This window comes from Melanotaenia boesemani, chromosome 4, assembly GCF_017639745.1.
Source record: "Melanotaenia boesemani isolate fMelBoe1 chromosome 4, fMelBoe1.pri, whole genome shotgun sequence".
NCBI lineage: Eukaryota > Metazoa > Chordata > Actinopteri > Atheriniformes > Melanotaeniidae > Melanotaenia > Melanotaenia boesemani.
The window spans coordinates 35,117,130-35,123,129 of record NC_055685.1 but is presented as its reverse complement, the minus strand read 5'-3'; the positions used below and the strand labels follow the sequence as shown (position 1 = coordinate 35,123,129).

Genomic DNA, 6,000 nt, shown 5'->3' with positions numbered 1-6,000 from the left:
TTGGGTAGAAGTGGTAACCAGTTAGCTGCAATTAAGTCATGCTGCCAGCAGGAGGCGACAGAGCTCCGTTATCGCTCCATTGAAATTTAGTTAGCTTTTTCTGAGATTATCACGTGCGATATTATACTTCCTAAGATAAATAAATAAATGTTAAAAAAAAAGGAGAGAGAGAGAGAGAGAGAGAGAGAGAGAGAGAGAGAGAGAGAGAGAGAAACATAAAATTTGCTGTGGTATTTATGCTCAGCTTATGAGGAGCCTCTGAAGGGAGGAGAGCACATCAGCTTTGTGTCTTCTCTGTGGTGGCGCTGCAGTCATGCACGCGCGAGAACAATTGTGTACGGATGCAGGTGTGCAAACAATAGTGGTCTCGCGCCGTCTTATTGTCTCGGATGTTTGCTTTCTCTTTAATTTCTGCCGCGCGGAGCTCGATTATTAAAAGTTTGTGTGTGTGTGTGTGAGAGAGAGAGAGAGAGAGAGAGAGAGAGAGAGAGAGAGAGAAGGTGGGATGGGTTGGTTGAGTGAGAAGATTATCGACGGTTAAGCCGCGTGCGCCTCGTCAGTCCCCATCTCACGCGCTTACCTGTCCTGGGACTTGCACCGTGGACTATCAAACGCACTTTCTAATTTCTACCTGGGATCTCGAGTTGTGCTCCTCGTGCCGCCAGGTGACATGGATTAACGTGACTTCTGTACCTCGAGGAGGTGCTTTTTTGCGGCTTTTTTGTAAGTTCATCCACATCCAGAACGGTCGGGACGGCCCGCCCTGCGCTCAGGAGCGGATTAGAGAAGAGAAACCTGCCACTCGGTAAGGTCTTTACACATCGCTGTTATAAAGCCAAATAGACTGAACAAGACATTAGGCACCAAAATTAGACTCCACGTTCCTGAAATAATTTGCTTCCCCTTAGTGCCTCCTAACGAAGCAGTGTGTTTTAATGACAGGATAACTAATCTCCCTAAAAATGACAACAAAGCTCAAACTTTCCCTTATATCTAACCATTATTGTCCCAACAGTTCAGAATAATCCTGTATATAACCTAATGACTAAAACATGATTTTCCCGTATATTTGACCAGTGTATGCACTATTATTATCAGTCATCTGTAATCACCAGCTCCTCCCTCTGAAAGATAATTCAGATTAAACAGCACATAGGAACGGCCACCCATTCACCACTTTACCTGTTTAAATCCACCTGAGTCTGCTGATGAAGAACCGAAGACCACAAATAGGAGGAGACAGGTCTTTAAGAGGGATTTTTAAGCTTAGAAACAATCTGATTCACGAGCTGTTTGGCAATAAGTTGAAGGTTTTAAGAAGAGGTGGTCCTGCAAGGCTCCAGGTTTGACATCAGCCATTAGATGCAACAAGACTCAGAAATTCCCAGGCTGCTTCCACAGCCAGTGAGTCAGTCATTTTCTTTATTCAACTGCTGCTGAAAAAATGATGAATAGACTAATAGTACATAGTCTGTGTGAAATGTGTTTTACTAATGCATCACTGCAACCACGGACATGCACATCAGCACACAGACTCACTTTTTGTGCACACACCCTCAAGAACACACAACATGCATCTTACAGTGATATTTTGCTGCATCATGCTTCAGCCCTCTGAAACACTGCGCCTCGTGTCATGCTATTAAGCAGCACAATCTGGAGCTGAGTGTGGTTTGACTGTTTGCTTGTTGACTGGATGTCCTAGGATGTGTGTGTATGCATGCATTTGTGCTTTGTGCAAAAACGCTCTTACAAAGCGGGCCCTGATTCTCAGAACTGAAACAGAAGAAGAAGAATGAGGCCGGCTGTGTTATGAAGGCCCACCCGGCTGTTACTAATTTATGATGTTATTTTTAAGCTTGGCTACATTTTTGATGCGTCTTTAGTCAAATTTAATACTGGGAGAAAACTTGGATGTGTCTATCAACCACTTTGTACCAAAAGAGGAAACACACAAACACACACACACACACACATGCTTAGCTGTGTTAGGACAAATGGATTTTCCTAAGGCTTGTCGGCAATTTTGTTTTATTATTGGGGAGAAACGTTTATTTGTGTAGCACCTTTAAAAAGTTCACTGAATCAGAATGCTGCTCAGCCTCGTTCCTTCATGTTTCACACCCAGAGCCACAAAGCTTAACAACACCGGCAAAATATACATCAAAATTTACTCATATCAAAAATATGATGCACTGAACTCTTGACCTCAGAAGTCAACTTCTGACTTCACAAAGTGCTGCATGTAAGTTACTCCCGAAACTTGAATACTGTAAGAGGTGAATCGTTAAAAAAAAACATTTTCAGAGCAGCTGAAAATATGAAGACAGAGCAAAAGCACTCCAGGTTTCTCCAGCTTGTGACAGCAGAGTGGTGAATCAGAAACTTATAAGCACCTGCTCTAATGAGATACAAAAGGTTGTAGTTCAACCCTGATCTGCCTCACCGATGACATTTTCAGCCGAGCTTGGCTTCAGTACAGAACACCTTATTAAAGGGTTTCTGGCTGAATGACAGCAGGAATCGTTCTGCTTTCAGTGGTCCGTATAAGTAAGGCAAACTAAGAGATTTCCATGGAATTTGTTGTCTTATTTAAAGCATATCAACACACCCAAGAACTATGTTGTTCTGTGGAGTTGGACTGTTAGATTTTTTTAGGGTTGGGTTTAAAAAATCAATTTATCGATTTGAATCGATTCAAATTAAATGAATCCAATATTGATTAATAAAACTTGAGCTAGATTTTTTTTAATATAGTTTTTTCCGGTAAGGTGACCCTACTCTCGCGTGACTTACCGAGGCTCAGTGAGATCTTAGCATATAAACACACAACTGGTTTCCTGTGTTCCTCCATCCAACATAAGCTTCATTTGCTAAGATGATGTCACATTCAGATGTTTTCATTCACCAGGGTGGATTATATTCATCTATTAAGTATTTTGCAGCATATTACCGCTTACATTAGCAGCTAATGCCAAGACGCGGGTGTTGACACAACCGGAAGTGATGTCACCACGCATGTATGTACTTACTGTACATAAATCTCAAATGATCATTTAAAGTAATATTTTTTATAGAACAGATTAACATTTCGTCCTTATATACAAAACATAAACACTGCTGCTTTTTATCTGGTTTACATGATGGCATGTCACTGCTGCTCTCTGTTTTCCATGGCAGTGAGCACACACACAGACACATGCACACACACTGGTTTCCGTCACAGGACAGAGTGCACGTGTCGGAAAACACTTCAACCAGCTGAAAATCAGACAAAAATTCAAGAGATTTCTAGATTCTCTCAAGCAACTGAAGATGGAAAGATGTTGCACGAGTGAGGAGCAGATGAAGTATTTCGCCTTCTCTGGTGTTACGCCGATAGCGTCACGGTTGTCATGGAAACACGCACAGCGGAACAAGGTGAATCTACGTCATTCTAGGAATTTCTGAGTTGCATTACGGGTTTAAATGGATCCAGTTTTATAGGTTTTATTTACATCGACATGTTATCTGAGATCTGAACGTTAAGAGTATTTAGAGCGACTCTGCTGAATGAAACGCTTCATCAGGACATTTAAAAAGTTTTACTTTTTCCTATTCTGAGTGTTTTTTTACATCCTAGCGTTTCTGGCTCTGAATCTGGAGAAAAACTGCATTTTCTGGTATTTCAAAAATGAATGTAGATGTGTCAGATAAGATTATTATAGTAATCTGATTACTCCCAGATAACTGATATTGATTGTCAAGTAAACACAACTCAAGGTTTTATAATAATTGTTTTCTGAGAATGTATTTGATATAAAAAAAATAGCTGGTGTCACACAATTAGCTGTAAATGAATCAATATTGAATTGATTTAATTGAAATCTAATCGAAATAAGCAGTAATCAAATCAATTCAGGAAATTAGACCCAGCCCTAATTTTTTTAAATCATTGTTTTTTGGTGTGATCTAAACTCAGGGATCTATGACACAGCCCCTAATGTTTAATCTTATCAGCTAACCCTTCTTCAATGCATTAAGCTCAGTGGATTGGATGGTCAAGTTAATGATCTCATACCACAGTTATTACAGAATTGTGTCTACACACAAGGATAAATGTTCCCAGGAATATTATTCAATATATACACAACAATTACAATTTAAATGTAAATGCTCTTTGTCAGACAAAAAGAACATATAGAGATTGACTATAGAAATACAATCTGTCCAAGTCCCAGGTTGGACCCCCTTTTTCTTCTGAGCTGCCTTAATTCTTGGTGTCATAGATTTAACAAGTTGTTGGAAACATTCCTCAGAGATTTTGCTCCATATTGACATGACAGCATCACACAGTTGCTGCACATCCATGATGAGAATCTCCCGTTCCACCACATCCCAAAGCTGCTCTATTGGACTGAGATTTGGTGATTGTGGAGGCCGTTGGAGAGCCAGAACCAGAAGAAGTTGGAGATGATTTGAGCTTTGTGACATGGTGCATTATCCTGCTGGAAGTGGTCATAAAGGTATGGACGTGGTCAGCAGCAATACTCAGGTAGGCTGTGGTGGTTAAAGCATGCCATGCTGGTACTAAGGGGGCCATAGTGTGCCAAGAAAAGATCCCCCACATCATTTATGCAACTATAGATTGAATCCATGTTTTCATGATTTTTCCACCAAATTCTGAGCCTATCGTCTGAATGTGGAGCTGAAATGGAGACTCATCAGACCAGAACGTTTCTCCATTTTTTATTGTCCAGTGTTGGTGAGTGTGTGTGAATTGTAGCCTCAGTTTCCTGTTCTTAGCTGACAGGAGGCGCCCGGTGTGGTCTTTTGCTGCTGTAGCCCATCTGCTTCAGGGTTGGACGTGTTGTGTGTTCAGCTATGCTATCCTGCTGACCTTGTTTGGAACCTGTGCTTATTATCTGTTGTCTTTCTATCATCTCCAACCAGTCTGCCCATTCTCCTTTGACCTCTGACATCAACAAGACATTTTGGTCCAGACAACTGCTGCTCACTGGATATTTTCTCTTCTTCAGACCATTCTCTTTAAACCTTAGAGATGGTTGTGTGTGAAAATCCCAGTAGATCAGCAGTTTCTGAAATACTCAGACCAACAACCATGCCACATTCAAAGACACATAAATCCCCTTTCTTCCTCATTCTGCTCAGTTTGAACTTCAGCAAGTCATTTTCAACATGTCTGCATGACTAGATGCATAGAGTTGCAGCCAGTGATTGGCTATTATAAGCAATTCAACAGGTGTACCTTTTAAGGTGGCTGGTGAATATAAATTGGCCAAAGAAATGACATAAACAGAGCATGAGGTGCTAAACATATAGTCATGTGATATCTACAGAGGAAAACTTGTATAGCTGTTCCAATGTGGAAAGGTTTCCACTGATGTAAGAGGGTAGCCGTTTTCAGTACAGTATCACTATACCCCAGGATTAGAGCATTCAGAAGAAAACAATGTTTGGACTGAACATAGTGGATTCATTTTTAAAATAACACAGACTCATAATTTCAGGGGTAAGTGGTCAGTGGGCGCTTTGTGAATTGATTATGTGTGGAGCCACAGTGATGGAGAGTGGTGGATCAATGCCAACACCTGCCTCATTTTTCACCTGCTAGCTTCACAAACCTTTACCAGAGACAGCTGAGATGAATGGATACACGCCCTGACTGCTGGACAGAGTCCCTGAACCCCAGCTTACATGCTTACGTTCTGATTTTTCACTGAATCCTTCACAGGACACATCTGCCTTGAAATTCAACTTTCACAGTTTAACAGTGATGAGCAGTCAGCTCACAGCTGGAATATTTGCTTCAAGCTGGAAGCAGTTTGCTTCAAAGAAATGAACTCTGTTTTCTGGGAATGTACAGCTCAGTCTCATGTCAGCCGTTATAAAAATAACACACAGCAAGACTATAATGTCCAGAAATACTTGAAAACTTGCACAATTTTTGCTATGTTGCTTACCAACACATATTTAAGTTGCAGTTATATAATTAATGTG

At 40.8% G+C, this 6,000-nt stretch overlaps 1 protein-coding gene across 1 annotated transcript in view; it reads left to right on the top strand.

Moving 5' to 3' along the window:
• The first annotated feature begins 605 nt into the window (after positions 1-605).
• LOC121638970 (FERM and PDZ domain-containing protein 1) overlaps positions 606-6,000 on the top strand; it is a 60,799-nt gene continuing 55,404 nt past the window's right edge. The window contains exon 1 of the mRNA XM_041984096.1: positions 606-805. The gene's annotated coding sequence lies outside the window, so the exon portion shown is untranslated. The remainder of the gene's footprint in view (positions 806-6,000) is intronic.